This window comes from Dama dama, chromosome 19, assembly GCF_033118175.1.
Source record: "Dama dama isolate Ldn47 chromosome 19, ASM3311817v1, whole genome shotgun sequence".
NCBI lineage: Eukaryota > Metazoa > Chordata > Mammalia > Artiodactyla > Cervidae > Dama > Dama dama.
Genome location: NC_083699.1, coordinates 85,424,176 through 85,441,336, shown reverse-complemented (window position 1 = coordinate 85,441,336; position 17,161 = coordinate 85,424,176).

The following is a 17,161-nucleotide window of genomic DNA, read 5'->3' as shown; positions in this document are numbered from 1 at the left end:
CCCTTGGTCCCAGATCCAAGACTCTCCCACCCAGTGTGGTTTAAAATGCCCCTCCCACTCTAGATCGAAGCAGCAAAGGACACTGAAGAGGACAGAAACCCAACATCCAGACCCCAGAAATAGGCTGAGTGCCCAGGTTTAGGGAGGAGAGGCCAAGGAATGAAGGACAGCGAGAGAGTAAGAGGAAAATGACAGTCACTCAGCACACACGGCCCCCACCTCCACTCCATCCCATCAGGCCGGCAAACAGTCACTCCTCACGGGTTTGAAGCCAGAGCCCAGTGTTCACTCATTTGAAAACAGACAGTAATTGCCTGTGTGCCCGTCCATAGATCAGCGAATAGTCAAAATGACAGATTTACCTCGCATATCATATCATATAGTACAAAAGTGAGGAGCTTTCTGTCAACAGTAAAAGTAACTCTGTCCAGAGTGAGTCCAGAATTGAACAAATTACACTATCTGCCTATTTGTCCATTGGGTAAGGATGGTAAGTCACCTTGGGGCCATTGGGGACGCTTCTTAGTTACGCACATTAAGGCCTTACATATATTTGGGGAGAGGATGCTAAGGCCCCGTGGGGATGCAGGTATATAAGTCCCTACTGCTGATGCCCTGTAGGAGTGTAGCAGGATTATGGGGTGCTGTGAAGCCCCTGCCTGACACCCCACGATTTGCAGAGCTCGGGGGAAAGGCAGACAGTCTGCAGCAGGAGCCAGGATCTTCTGAGAAACAAAGAGTCTAAGATCCAGACTTGCAGCTAAGAAAGCTGTTGGGGGACTTCCCTGGGGGTCCAGTGGCTAAGACCCTGAGCTCTCAATGCAGGGAGCCCAGTTCAATCCCTGGTCAGGGAACTAGATCCCACATGCTGCAAATAAAAAGAAGAAAAAAACAAAACACAAAATCCCACATGCCCCAACTAAAGATCCCGTGTGCCGCAATGAAGTCTAAGATCCCACATGCCACAACTAGACTCAGTGTAGCCGCATAAATAGTAAACAAGAGAGGAGAAAACTAAAAAGAGAAAGAGAGAGAGAAAGAAAGCTGTCAGGGTGGACAGGTCTATGGGAAATCTGAGGTGGGGACTCAGGCTCTAAGCTGAGCCTGAGGCCTGGGGTCAGGGCTTGTGGGAGAGACAAGACCTGACTGGGGCCTGTGCTGCACCCTGGAGGTAAGAGCCGAGCAGGTGAGCAAAAACTGAGTAAAAACTTGGATGACAGGGTGAGAATTCACTCTGCAGAGGACAAGCATCCATTCGTCTATGGCCAGATGCCCAGTGGCAGTGATCACAGTTTGGGTCCCAAGGGGTAAAACGTCTGTGGTCCTGGAACAGCATGGGGTGGGATATGGAGGCCTTTAGAGGAGGTTCTCATCACCCTTAGTCAGAGCCTGCAGGAACTCCTCCCCAGGGTAGGTAGAAACATCAAAGTAAGAGGATAGGATTCTTGTTTCAAGTTGGTGGTGTGGCTCAAACATAAGAATCTCAAAACAAAACAGAAAACAAGACTCCAGTCTAAATGGGTGGGCCACGGAAAAGGTCTGCACAAGCTGAAAGAAGAGAAGAAAGACTATTTTATTGGCAACCCTATCTAGGGGTCTACCAGCCCTGCCACCACTGTCCCTGGAGGTCATCTGGGGATGAACCTCTACTGAGACCTCATTCCAGAGTGCCAGCCCACTCCTCTTTTACTCCCATCACCTTCATAAAGGCCTGAATTGAAGAGCTCCCTGCATTAATTTAATACTGATTCAGTCAACATTTTAGAGTCCAGAGCAGCAACCTCTTGGCAGCCCCTCTGGCCATCTCCCCAAGGAAATACGCCCTGTCCTCCACCACAGGCCCTGGGAGAGACAGTCACCAGGTCTGGCCGCCCTCACATCCCAGGAAAGAGATCTTGTCCTTTGCTGCTGAGAACAGAGAGTGCGCCAGCCCTCCACGGTGGTCCCTATCCCACCCCTCTCCTTCCGCCCTGTGAAGTGACCATCTTGGCAGCGCCAGGATTCCCTATTCACACAGGAACCCACCTGCACAGCCCACCATATGGCATTGGTCGGCCTGCATTACCTCTCCATAATAATCTCATACATCAAACCTGGGAGAGACCCGGTTCTGCCTGTAAGCGACTCCCTTAGACATTGAATATCATTATCAGAAGCCCCTCGCTTCCTTGGCTTCGTATGCAAACTCCTGAACTCCCTGGAGTCTCTCCCGAAGAAAGTGCCCTGCACCACGTACATTTGTTACTTTGCAGGAGAGGACGCAGAGGCTCCAAATCGAATTAACAGCAGCCGGGAGTAGGCATCAATCAAGACCTACACTGACACCTAGTGGCATCTCTCGGAACTGAGCTGGCTCTGGAGGGTTCCTTTAGAAGTGAAGTGAAACAAAGCCACTGAGCCAGGTATCTACAAGTACCTGGGAGGAAGACAGAGTGGGAAACAAACAATTCACTTTCCAGAACCTCTTTGGTGATAGACAAACCCACACTTCATGTTAAATATCTTAAATTGGCAGGAGAGGAAGAATTGAAACCATTACTTTTTCATCTCATAGGATAAAGTCTATTGAGAAAGAAATGGAGGAATAGAGTTGAAAGCGTAAGTGGAATTGAACTTCACACTGCACAGTCTTCTGATCTAAGAATCCGACCTACATATAGTCACAAAAGTGTGCAGAGACAGTCACTGCAGCTGTGTTGGGAATTTTTTTAAAAAATGGAAACGGGACTTCCAGTGGTTAAGATTCCACACTCCCAAAGCAAGAGCAGCTTTGAGATCCCTGGTCAGGAAAATAGATCCCACTACTGTAACTAAGACCCCAGTAAAGCCAAATAAATTAAAAAAAAAAAAGGAAACAATTTAAAAAGGCCAAATATTATATATAGAGAGACTATATATATTTTATATAAATATGGATGTATTATATCTATATACTATATATTAAAAATATATAGATACATAATAAAAGCCATATATAGTGATATGTATCACCTGGGTGCATGTGTCATGACTTGTGTCGTTACATAATTCAATTTTACCTTTATTTGGGGTCTCCATCCCTCCTGACTAACCATGGTCAGTCCTGGGTAAAGTCAGGTATTTTATATTTAGACTTAGTCAGTGCAGAAGTTTTCTTTCCTAACCTTGGCCCTTAGGTTTAGGGGCCTACTTAGTATCACATTTTAAGAGGAGAGGTATCTGCTCCCCAAAGCTCCAAATGGAAGCTTTATCACTGACCCCTCAGCCCCTGAGTCTGCACACTCTACCCCTCGTGTTCAATAACACCCTCACTGTTATATCTAACCCCAGCGGGAGGGCACAGGAGACCCTGTTTTTCTGTTACCTCCTCCTCATCTTCCTCATCCTCAGCTCTGAGTTTGGGAAGAGGGAAGAACTGGCAGGGCATCCCCTGCTCAGTCTTTCCTATTTCATATCCGGGAACAGAACTTCTCAGAGGAAAACTTACGAATTGGCATATTTCACCTCTGACTCCACTGTGGCAGCTTCCCCGAGGGGATGCAGATTTACCTCCCAAAGCAGGAGTGGAGGAGGGATCCTCTAGAGAAGAAGGTGAGAAGGGTGGGAGAACCAGAACTGGTGATATTATCCCACCACATACTATCCCACCCCTCGGGGAGAAGGATCTGGAAGGACACACACCCGGAAGTCCCCCTGTGAGTATTTGGTGACCCGGTGGTAAAGAATCCGCCTGCCAGTGCAAGAGACTCAGGAATTTGGGGTTCGATCCCTGGATTGGGGAAGCTCCCACAAGCAGCGAAGCAGCTAAGCCCATGCTCCACAACTGCTGGGCCAGTGCTCGAGAGCCGGGGAACCAGACTGCTGAGCCCACGCGCTGCAAGGACTGGAGCCCACATGCCCCAGAGCGCGCGCTCTGCAACAAGGGAAGCCACTGCAGTGAGAAGCCGGAACACCTTAACTAGAGGGTAGCCCCTGCTTGCCACGACTAGAGAAAGCCAACAAGCTGCAGTGAAGACCCAGTGAAGCCAAAAGTAAATAAATAAAAATTATATATATATAAAATAATCATAGGGCTTACATCCTGGGTGAAGGAGGAAGGGGAGGAAGGGAGAAGGTTTTTGATTTATGCCCTTCCTTATCACTCAAACTTTCCTTTTGGAGATCGATTTAATTGGCCTAAAGGTTAAAAATCAAAAGACTAGACAAATCTTGTTAGTTCCCTTCCTCTTCTCTTCAGCCTGTGAAACCATTGCTTGCAACAGCCCTGCAATAGGAGAGCAATCAGAATATGTCATAAGAGATGGGTACTGCTGCCTCCTCGCTTACCAACCCAGGCCCCACCACTGAATCAGCCAGGCCCTATTCACGAGCTGAGTGTTAACAACGAGAAAAAGGAGCTTCATTGGTAGTCCAGTGACTAAGACTCCGAGCTCCCATTGCAGGGGGTGTGGGTTTGACTCCCGGTAGGAAAACTAAGATTCCAAATGCCACAACTGGCACAGCCAAATAAATATGTCTCAAACGGTAAAGAATCTGCCTGCAGTGCAGGAGACCTGGGTTCAATCCCTGGGTCGGGAAGATCCCCTGGAGAAGGGTATGGCTATCCACTCCAGTATTCTTGCCTGGAGAATTCCATGGACAGCGGAGCCTGGCAGCAAGTCCATGGGGTCACAAAGAGTCATGCATGATTGGTCAGCTAACACTTTTACTTTTTATCCCCTTAAAAAAAATAAACACTGAGAAAAAAGCACTAGAATAAGCTCCTACTGTGTTCCATGTGTCTGAGCCCTAAACAACAAGTGCCTTGAGCTCATCACAAGAAGCAGAAGAAAAGTCTTTTATGTTTAACAGATTAAAAAAAAAAAAAAAAAACCTGTTTGATCAATTTGTGGAAAGAGAAGGAAGTAGTAGAAAGTTGTGGAAATGCCAGTCACATGCTCCCTATTCTCCCATCCTGGACCAAGGAGGCAGGATACACTCCTGACCCAGATGTTTCCTGTGAGGTCAGTGTGACGATGGCCCCCTGTCTGTTCCCAGTGAGGCATGGTGGCCATGATGCTTAAGAGGAAATATTTTTGTTTTTTATTACTTTACTCTCACTACAACCAGTACATTATCTAAGCTGGAATTTTTTCAGTTGTAGAAGTTTTTCATCCATTCCCTCTCCTATGATCTCACCAGTTTTTTCATTCAGAACTCCTCTTGGATTAGAATTTCTCAGTCTTCCATGACTCTCAACTTCACATTTTCATTTCTCTATCTTTCGGTGCTTTTTATATGTAATTCCTTCCCTTCTTGGACTGACTCATCTATCAGCTATTCTGGCCTCTTGTTTAGCCTACATATTGGAGTCTTTTTATTACCAAGAGCAGTATTTTTCGTAACTGCCTGTTCACATTTAATCATCTCCTGATCTCCTTGCAGAGGTCCTCTTCTATCTTTACCTCTTCAGTACATAACATGACGTTAAACTCGAAAGTAATATCCAGGGCCTTCCCTGATGGTCCAGTGGTTAAGAATCTGCCTTCCCTTGCAGGGGACACAGGTTCGATCCCTGGTTAGGGAACATCTGGCTGTGCTGGTCTTCATTGCAGTGTGTGGGCTTCTAGCTGTGATGTGTGGGCTCAGTAGTTCCAGTGTGGGGGCTCCTCTCATGTTGCACAGGCTTAGTTTCCCTGTGGCATGCAGATCTTATGCAGACAGCTTGGCATGCATGCGTGCTAAGTTGCTTCCGTTGTGTCTGACTCTGCGACCCCATGGACCATAGCCCGCCAGGCTCCTCTGTCCATGGGAATCTCCAGGCAAGAATAACGGAGCGGGTTGCCGTGCCCTCCTCCAGGGGATCTTCCCAACCCAGGGATCGAACCCGAATCTCCTGCATTGGCAGGCGGGCTCTTTACCACTAGCACCACCTGGGAAGCCCCAAATCAACATGGCTCACTGATGGGCAGCTTCCAGTCTTCCTGCATGCCACACGGAGACAGCCTGTGCACCACCAGAGAAGCCCCCAGGCTGGAACAACCTAGCCTACACATCACAGCTAGAAGCTCACGTGCTGCAATGAAGACCCAGCACAGGCAAAAGAAAGCAATATCCAAATATTGTACCCAACGCCTACTGGGAGGATATAAAAAGGATTGAGTTGTTGGACATTTCAAGGATGTGTGAAGAGGGTACCTTTGGAGAGAGTGTTGGAGTGCTCTGAGTGTCACTGAACCCCGGCAAAGGGTGGATTGAAGGGCAGTTTATCTTTTAACCCCAACCTTGGGGGTCCCATGCACAGAGCCCAGTGTGTATTCCCTGCTGTTGGAGGCAAAAAGAGGCTGGGTGCCTGGCTCACTGGGAAGAGGCCAAGGGCCTGTGAACACAGAGGAGGCAGCAGTGTCTGGGGAAACCAGAGGCTAAGGAGGAAAGCTGAGTGCTGGACTAGTCTGGGTTCTCCAGAGAAACCCCAAGGGCCCAACTCCTGCTTCACCTACAGGGGCCACCAAAGGTTTTAAGCAGCATCCCTGTCTGCCAGGACAGTCTAAGCCCCCTTGGACCTCCGGGGTCCTGTGGCCCAAATGGCAGCGCAGCTTGCGTGGCAGCCTGGACCGATGCAGAGCCCTCTCTTGTTCTGAAAGTCACTCAGTTGTGTCAGACTCTTTGCGACCCCATGGACTGTAGCCTGCCAGGCTCCTTCATCCATGGAATTTTCCAGGCAAGGATACTGGAATGGGTTGCCATTTCCTTCTCCAGGGGATCTTCCCAACCCAGGGATAGAACCCGGGTCTCCCACACTGCAGACAGACTCTTTACCGTCTGAGCCACCAGTGAAGTCCTCTCTTGTTCTGAGCCACACTCAAAACTAGCACCTTTTCAGATCACTCAGTAAATGGGCAGGAGAAACACATCACATGAGGAATATGTGATCCCCAAAATGCAGATAGACCCACTGGGTGTTGTGCCACAATTCTGGTTGTTAGAGGGGCCTGAGCAACAACTTATTCTTTACCTTAGATGCAATATTTTGACATGCCCACACCACTTGAGCCCTAGAAGTTTCACTAAGGTAGAAGGTCCCTGCATTTTTGTTAAGATTTATTTCCCATCCTTTAACATTCAAATACCAATAATTTGCTACTTCTTGCTCAGTAGGTTTAATCAGCATAATGTCATCAATGTAATGGGCCAGTGTGATATCTTATAGAAGGGAAAAGTGATCAAGATCCCTGTGAACTAAATTATAACATAGGGGCTGGAGAGCTGATATACCCCTGAGGCAGGACAGGGAGGGTGTATTGCTGACCTTGTTAACTGAAAGAAAACTATTTCTGGTGACCTTTACCAACTGATAATGAGCAAAAAGCAATTTCCAGGTCAATAACTGCATACCAGGGGATGTGTTGAGTTGCTTAAGCAATGAAATCATGTCTGGTACAGCAACTGCAATTAAAAACACCACCTGGGCACTTCCCTAGTGGTCCAGTGGTTGAGTCCACCTGCCGATGCAGGGGACACAGATTCGATCCTAGTCCAGGAGGATCCCACATGCCATGGGGCAGCTGAGCCCAGGCACCACAAGTATTAAGCTGACATGCTCTAGAGCCTGTGTTTAGCAACAAGAGAAGCCAACACAATGAGAAGCCTGTGCACCCCAACTAGACTGTAGCCCCTACTCGCCACAACTAGAGAAACCCCGGGCACAGCAATGAAGACCCAGTGCAGCCAAAACTCAATCATTTTTTTAATCTTAAAAAGAACACCACCTGGTTAAGCTTATAATGTTCCATGATGCACTGTCCTTCTCCAGGATCCACCCTTCTTCAACAGAGGCCAAATAGGTGAGGTGAAGTGGGTGGGGTAGGAATCTACTCCTGTATCTTTCAAGTCCTTGGTAGTGGCACTAATTTCTGCAGTACCCCTGGGAATGTACGACTGCCTTTGAGTAACCAGTTTCCTAGGCAGCGGCAGCTTTAGCAGCTTCTACTCAGCCTTTCCCACCATGATAGCTCTCACTCCACAGGTCAGACAGCCAGTGTGGGAATTCTGCCACCCAGCGGGTGTATCTCTTCCATTTATGCTCTCCAGAACCAGAGAAATAGCCACAGAATGTGCTCAGGGACCCACTGGTCCTCTCTGACACAGACCTGAATTAATCCCATTGATCATCTGACCTCCAAAACTCCCTGACTCCACCAAAGTCACTTTTGGTGGACCACAGTGACATGCTCGGTCTACCAAAATCACTGTTAGTTCAGAGTCAGTGTCCGGTCATCCCCAGAATGCCTGATTATTTCCTTTCCCCAATGCAGTTACCCTGATAAAAGGCTGTAACTCAGTCCCTTCAAGAAATATGAAAGAAAGAGTAACAGTACCATGTTTGGTAAGGTTCCAGCATCCTTCCTAAGGGCACCAGCCACCACCCTCCTTCATTCCCGGTCTATAAACTGGCTCAGGTCTGGGGTTGACTGGGAGGCCATAGTCTTCTGGTATTTTCTCCTTCTTCCTCTTCTTCTTTTTAATTTTATTGGGGTATAGTTGATTTACAATGTTGTATGAGTTTCAGGTTTACAACAAAATGATTCGGGTATACATATATTCATTCTTTTTCGGATTCTTTTCCCTTATAGGATATTACAAAATACGGGGTAGAGTCCCCTATGCTATACAGTAGGTCCTTTTTGGTTATCTGTTTTATATATGTGTATATGTTAGTCCCAAGCTCCTAATTTACCCCTCTCACCCACGTTTCCCCTTTGGTAACCATAAGTTCATTTTCAAAATCTGTGAGTCTGTTTCTGTTTTGTAAATAAGTTCATTTATATCATTTTCAACTAGATTACACACGAGTGATGTATTTGTCTTTCTCTGACTTACTTCACTTATGTGATAATTTCTAGTTCCATCCATATTGCTGCAAATGGCATATCTCATTCTTTTTTATGGCTAATATTCCACTTATATATAAGTGCCACATCTTCTTTATCCATTCATCTGTTGAAGGACATTTAGGTTGCTTCCATGTCTTGGCTAAATGGTGCTGCAACACATAGTTCTCTGTTTTCAGTGATTTAGGTTAGACTTTTTTTTCCCTTGATCTAGAATGTCTCTGTTTCTACAGATTGAGTAAGGAGGCTTCCTATCTATTTCACCTCTAGGAGCATTGTGATCAACTAGCCAATGCCCTAGGTCTCTGTAAGTCAGACTATCCTGATCGCTGCCCTGACTCTGCTGTCCATTACACTAACCACATCCACCTCGCTTTGGAGGTTGATTGCCACCATTTGGCTCCTGCCACCCCTGGATGCGATTATTCCCATTGCATTTAGGTCTCAGTTAGTGCAGCTCCCGCTGTGAGATCTGACCTGCAGAGAAGGGTGATCACATTGCTCTTCAAGGATGCCAGGGCTCCCCTCTCACACTTATTTCTCACAGTGGTGGTGAAAGATCTTTGCAGAGAAAAATACTGTATGTTTGCACATAAATGTGAAATCCAAAAACTAAAAAAAAGAACATAACAAAGCAGCAACAGACTCACAGATACAGAGAACAAACCAGCGGTTCCAGTGGAGAGAGGGGGAGGGGGAGGGGCAAGATAGGCGAAGGAGGTTAAAAGATACAAACTAGTAGGTATAAAATAAATAACACACAATTTAAAATGGGTAACCAACAAGGACCTACTGTATAGCAGACGGAACTCTGCTCGGTGTTATGTGGCAGCCAGGATAGGAGAGGAGTTTGGGGGAGAATGGATACAAGTATACATATGGTTGAGTCCCTTTGCTGTTCACTGGAAATGATTATAACATTGTTAACTGGCTATACCCCAATACAAAATTAACAGTTTAAATAATAAATAAATGATTTACATGAAAACAAACATAAATACATAACATACAAGGATACAATGTGCAGTACAGGGAACATAGCCAATATTTTATAACTTTAAATGGAGAATAATCTATAAAAATACTGAATTGCAAAATATTGTATTGTACACCTGAAACTAATATAGTCAACTATAATTCAATTTTTAGAATAAAATAAAATAAAAATTAAGGTATGTCTTCTGGACCAGCCCAGTGGGTGATAGAGATTTATTATGCTGGCTTATGTCATTTGGCTGACAAGTCCCAAAATCTGCAGTTGGCCCAGTAGAGACCCAGGGGCGCCAATGGTATAGTTTCTGTCGAGCCTGGAGGCCTGAGAACCACAAAAGCCAATGGTATAAATTCTAGTCCAAGTTTGGGTCTGAAGGACAGAAATCTGACGTCCCCACTTGAAAACAGTTGGACAGAGAAGAGAGAGTTCTTTTAAGTGGTTTTTATCTATTTATTTGGGGTATAGTTGCTTTACACTGCTGGGTCGGTTTCCGCCTTCGGTAAAGGGAATCGGGCATGTGCGTGCACGCGCAGCTGCTCAGTCGTCTACGACTCTTTGTGAATCCGTGGACTGTAGCCTGCCAGACTCCTCTGTCAGTGGAATTTTCCACGTGATAATACTGGAGTGAGTTGCCATTTCCTACCCCAGGGAATCTTCCCAATCCAGGGATTAAGCCCACATCTCCGGCACTGCAGGAAGAGTCTTTACCACTGAGCCACCTACATACACAAATGTCCCTCCTTTTTGGGTTCCCCTCCCATTTAGGTCACCACAGAGCGCCGAGGTGAGGTTTTTGTGCTGTGTAGTCAGTCCTCACTAGCTGTCTATACATAGTGTCAACAGTGTATATGTTAACCTCAGTCTCCCAATTCATCCCACCACCTCCCTTTCCCCCTTGGTATCTACACATTTGTTCTCTGTATCTGTGTCTCTATTTCTGCTATGCAAATAAGATCATCTATAACATTTTTCTAAATTCCACATACATGCATTAATGTACAATATTTGTTTTTCTTTCTGACTTACTTCGCTCACTATCAGTATCTAGATCCTTCCATGTCTCTGCAAATGACACAATTTTGTTCCTTTCTTACTCTGCCTTTTCCTTCTACTCAGGCTGTCATTGGATTGGAGGAGACCCACCCACCATGGGAAGGGCAATGTGCTTTACCCAGTCTATCAACTCAAACATTCATCTCATCCAGAAACACCCCCACAGACACACCCAGAATCATGTTCATGCAAATATCTGGGCACTCCATGGCCCAGCCAAGTTGACACATAAAGTGAACCATCACAAGTTGGGAAAACAAAATTCATTGTCTGTCTGGGGCTCAAGTTTGAGAGTTTCAGCAGAAAAACCTTACAAAGAACTGACAGAACTACTCACAGGAGAATCAGCTTTAAATCTCAGCCGATCTCAGGGATCCCAAATCCAGATTTTCACTGTTATGATGAAGTAAGACCCTTCCTGATCCCCCTTTACCATCCCCCCTTCTTGAACTCCAATCTCAGACAGGCACAATGGCAGCAGGTGAAGGAGAAGGAGGTTTAAGAGATAGAAACTGACCACACCCTTCCCTGAAGTAAGGAAGCCAGCTGCCAAAGACAAAAGAAGCTTTATATCTCCCCGAGAGGGTTCAAAGTTGTTATTACTATCTGGAAAGAGGCAATTTTAATGATGAATGCAAACTCCTAGTTAAACTGACTGTAGAGCTTTCATTTGTCCAGAATTAAGCAAAATAGTCTTGATTGGCAGGGGGCGGAAATGCCACCACTAAATTTAAGGAAGGGTGGGAGAGATTCCATGAGTTTTAGATTTTCAAGTAATCTATTATTTCCATCCCTTCTGTTATGAATTCTTATTTGTTGAGCCTGTAAAGTGTGCCTCCCAATGTTCTTTGTCACTTTTGTTCCTCAGCTCATTCTGCCAGGTTTTTTTCCATGAACAAGTCCTTGCTTGGTAAGCACCTCTGCAGCTGACTTAGACCATTCTTCCTGGTTTGCACACTCAGGACTGGGTCTTAAGTTATGGACTTTTAGACGTTTGCTCTCAGCCAACACGATTCCAGGTGCTGCATCCCTTGCTCGACCAGCCCAGTTCCTCAATTTAACAAAGATGCCTCTTTTTCTTCCCGCAGCATGGGCAAGCAGCACATTGCTGGAGTTTTTTCAGCCCCCATCCACTGGATAGGCAGGACAACCAGCCCTTCCTCAGCTTCATGCAGCGAGCACAGGTCCACTCTCCTGCCAAGCGTGGGGTGCACTCATCTCTGTTCTCACATAATCTTGAGGCCCACCCTATGGACCCGGTACCTTCTACCCTTGGGCCACATTTCACCAGCCTACGCAATAGGCTTATTCTTCATTATTAGTCCACAAAGATTGATTGATACACTGATTCATTGTGTGTGTGTGTGTGTGTGTGTGTGTGTGTGTGAATTGCATCAATCACTCCTCTGTGGAGGTTACAGAGAGGATTTGATGTGTGCTCACCCCACCATTTTGATCAAGGTCTTCCAAGGCATGTCTCAGACACTACTGAGCTAGACAAGCGAGAAGCATGCCCCAGGGACTCCCCTGGTGGTCCAGTGGTTAGGAGTCTGCCTTCCACTGCAGGGGCTCAGGTTTAATCCCTGGTCAGGGAACTGGGATCCCACTTGCAATAGGGAAACTGGGCCAGTGGACAGCAACTGCTAAGCCCGGGCTCTAGAGCCTGTGTGCCACAACTAGAGAATCTGCATGCTGCAACTAAGACCTGACGCAGTCACATAAATAAATAATTTTTTAAAAAAGAAGACATGCATCCCAGACCCAATCATTGATGCCAAGCAGGGCCTTGTGGGAACTCCTGGGCATGGAGGCCTTTTTGTTCCCCATTCCTTGTAGCCAAGACTCCAGACTCCATGCCCTTCTCTGAGTTCCAAAGGGCAGAACAGTTGCTAATCAAAGGAGAAGCAGCAATGAAACCACCTGAGGCAGAAACTCATCAATATTAGGAGAGGACTACCTAGGACCCTGCTGCTGCTGCTGCTGGTAAGTCGCTTCAGTAGTGTCCGACTCTGTGCGACCCCATAGATGACAGCCCACCAGGCTCCCCCATCTCTGGGATTCTCCAGGCAACCGTCCATGGGATTTTCCAGGCAAGAGGACTGGAGTGAAATGCTGTTGTCTTCTCCTAGGACCCTGCACATATCCTAATCTTGTCAGCAATCCACCCGTTTGAAACTGCCGAAGAAAAAAGAATATACGTGCTACGTCACTTCAGTCGTGCCCAACTCTTGGCGACCCCATGGACTATAGCCTGCTAGGCTCCTCTGTCCATGGGATTTTCCAGGCAAGAATACTGGAGTGGGTTGCCATGCCCTCTCCAGAGGATCTTCCCAACACGGGGATCAAACCCACATCTCTTAGGTCTCCTGTGTTGGCAGGCGGATTCTTTACCACTAGTGCCACCTGGTACTGTCTTGATCCTTATCACAATCTCCTGCTTGACTATATAACCTTTCCTACTCACCAGGACGGGGGTGCACAGTTCTTGAAGCACTAGCTTCCTGTTTTTCCCCTTTACCTGGCCAAGTAATAAAGCCACTCCTTCTTTTATTTTATTTTATTTTATTATTATTTTTTTAATTTATTTTTTCAGTGGGTTTTGTCATACATTGACATGAATCAGCAATAGATTTACACGTATTCCCCATCCCGATCCCCCCTCCCACCTCCCTCTCCACCCGATTCCTCTGGGTCTTCCCAGTGCACCAGGCCCGAGCACTTGTCTCATGAATCCCACCTGGGCTGGTGACCTGTTTCACCACATATAATATACATGCTGTTCTTTCGCAACATCCCACCCTCACCTTCTCCCACAGAGTTCAAAAGTCTGTTCTGTACTTCTGTGTCTCTTTTTCTGTTTTGCATATAGGTTGTCGTTACCATCTTTCTAAATTTCATATATATGTGTTAGTATGCTGTAATGTTCTTTATCTTTCTGGCTTACTTCACTCTGTATAATGGGCTCCAGTTTCATCCATCTCATTAGAACTGGTTCAAATGAATTCTTTTTAATGGCTGAGTAATATTCCATGGTGTATATGTACCACAGCTTCCTTATCCATTCATCTGCTGATGGGCATCTAGGTTGCTTCCATGTCCTGGCTATTATAAACAGTGCTGCGATGAACATTGGGGTGCACGTGTCTCTTTCAGATCTGGTTTCCTCAGTGTGTATGCCCAGAAGTGGGATTGCTGGGTCATATGGCAGTTCTATTTCCAGTTTTTTAAGAAATCTCCACACTGTTTTCCATAGTGGCTGTACTAGTTTGCATTCCCACCAACAGTGTAAGAGGGTTCCCTTTTCTCCACACCCTCTCCAGCATTTATTGCTTGTAGACTTTTGGATAGCAGCCATCCTGACTGGCGTGTAATGGTACCTCATTGTGGTTTTGATTTGCATTTCTCTGATAATGAGTGATGTTGAGCATCTTTTCATGTGTTTGTTAGCCATCTGTATATCTTCTTTGGAGAAATGTCTGTTTAGTTCTTTGGCCCATTTTTTGATTGGGTCATTTATTTTTCTGGAATTGAGCTGCAGGAGTTGCTTGTATATTTTTGAGATTAATCCTTTGTCTGTTTCTTCATTTGCTATTATTTTCTCCCAATCTGAGGGCTGTCTTTTCACCTTACTTATAGTTTCCTTTGTAGTGCAAAAGCTTTTAAGTTTCATTAGGTCCCATTTGTTTAGTTTTGCTTTTATTTCCAATATTCTGGGAGGTGGGTCATAGAGGATCTTGCTGTGGTTTATGTCAGAGAGTGTTTTGCCTATGTTCTCCTCTAGGAGTTTTACAGTTTCTGGTCTTACATGTAGATCTTTAATCCATTTTGAGTTTCTTTTTGTGTATGGTGTTAGAAAGTGTTCTAGTTTCATTCTTTTACAAGTGGTTGACCAGCTTTCCCAGCACCACTTGTTAAAGAGGTTGTCTTTTTTCCATTGTATATCCTTGCCTCCTTTGTCAAAGATAAGGTGTCCATAAGTTCGTGGATTCATCTCTGGGCTTTCTATTCTGTTCCATTGATCTATATTTCTGTCTTTGTGCCAGGACCATACTGTCTTGATGACTGTGGCTTTGTAGTAGAGTCTGAAGTCAGGCAGGTTGATTCCTCCAGTTCCATTCTTCTTTCTCAAGATTACTTTGAAAGCCACTCCTTGCTCTTCCATAACTCTGTCTCCGTATTCTGTTTGGCATTGGTGTGCAGAGAGCCAAGGTTTTGGCAACAATCTCAGTTTTCACCGAGTGGTCAGGCCCATTTCCAAAGTGGGAACACTTTCCCTCAGTGATAGGAGGAGTGTTCTTATTAGTGACTAAAGCAGAACTTATCCTCTCCTGTCCTGTCCTACCGAGGAGAGTGGTCACTTCCTCACGGGAGCTGACTCAGGGCAGGCCAGAGCAATGTCCTGGAGAGCCACAGTTCCAGAGGCCTCCCCAGGCCCTCCTCCTCATGTAAGAAACTTGAGGGGGACCTCAGGACGTTCAGATAAAATCTCAGGTGCAAACGCCGATAGCATGGAGGTCAGACGGCTCCTCCTTCAGACTCAATGAGCGCTCAGCCTCCAACGTGCAGCTCACTGGGCTCCTGTCCCCTCCAGGGGCTGCACCATCAGCCCAGCTTGGCCTTGGCTGGTCCCACAAGTCTTGAAGCTCTAACAACCAAGTAGGGTAACAGCGGAAAGGAGAGGGGTGTGAGCGCTTCCCACTGGGGCAGGTGGGAAGTCCAGACCCACACCCTGCATATACGCGGCCCCCTCAACACCATACCCATCTCCAGGACCTGGGCTTTTGGCTTTTAGGCAACACATTTAGAACCACACCTCAGACCCAAACTTCTTATCAATTCTTCAACCTGAAGGTTGTCTTTGCCAACCCCAAGTTAAAATTATCCTTCAGAGTTTAAAACTTTGTTAGAAAAGGAAATAAGGAGAAAAAGGAAGGAAAGGGGGAGGGGGAAGGAAAGGAGGGAGAGAGGAAGTAGGTATAAAGGAAGGAAAGGCAGGAGGGAAAAAGAGAGGAAAGGAGGAGGCAGAAAGGACACAAATCCTTTTCTCAAACAAAGATATTATCTCATATTAAAATTAAAACTGAGCTGCTTACAGTTACCCATATTAAAATTTTAGCATCTTCTTGCTGCCATCTGCTAAATTAAAACTCCTCATTTAAAATATAGTAATTCTTCCACCCCACTGGCCCTCCATAAACTAGGCTTAAGTGTGTTAGTCACTCAGTCATGATTGACTCTTTGCAACCTCATGGACTGTAGCCCGCCTGACTCCTCTGTCCATGGAATTCTCCAGGTAAGAATACTGGAATAGGTAGCCATTCCCTTCTCCAGGGATCTTCCCAACCCAGAGAGTGTACCTGGGTCTCCCACATTGCAGGCAGATTCTTTACCACCTGAGCTACCAGAGAAGCCCAACCTAGGCTTAACCTGAGGGCTATTTCATTTTGACCTGTTTCTAAGTGCAAGATCCCAAAGTCTTCAGTGAAACAGGCATCACCTGGGAAAGCCCTTCAGTGTGGGTAATGTTGGTGGGATGGCATCAGGGGGCCCCAGCTCTGGGGTGTGATCTCATGAGGCTAGAAACCTGTAGTAACATTAGTAGACAGTTTTGCAGAAGACTTACCGGCACCTCCAGGAAATTTGGAAATATGTGGCCACTTTGTAGATGGGTGACTTGAAAGCACAGGAGCAAATGTAGAAGTTACTTTGGTTTACGCAGGCACTTATTTTTTTCAACAGTCAGATTTCTTAAGGTCGTTTTTTAAAATTTCCCCAGTGGGGTCCAACGGAGGGACCGGGGACACGAACCTCCTCCCATAGGAGAGTTTGTCCTTTTGCTTTGGGGGCTTTTTGCAGGTACATGACAGGGCTTCTCAGTTTTTCCTCCAAGGTCCTTCATGTGGTTTTACAGCTGCCCCTGCGCTGGAGGCCGCCCACTGAAGGAGGCGGAAGGGGCTGTGTCTTCCCTCCCGCTCCCACCTGTGTGTGCTCCCACCTCCAGGGAAGATAGATTTTCCGGGCTTTTTTGTTTGATCCTTGAGGACCTGACAGCCAGCAAGAGAAAACTGTAATTTGGGGTCACCTCTTGTGTGCTGGTTCCAAATGGTCACACAGTCTGGGTGCCAAAATGGTTTCACATGACTCACGTGTCATGGGAACAAACCCTCCCACCACCCAAAAAAGTCAGTTAAACTCTGGGATAGGCTATAGAACACAGGAGAAAATATTAAAAACTGTTTTTTAAAGAGGTAGGGAAGGGCAGCAA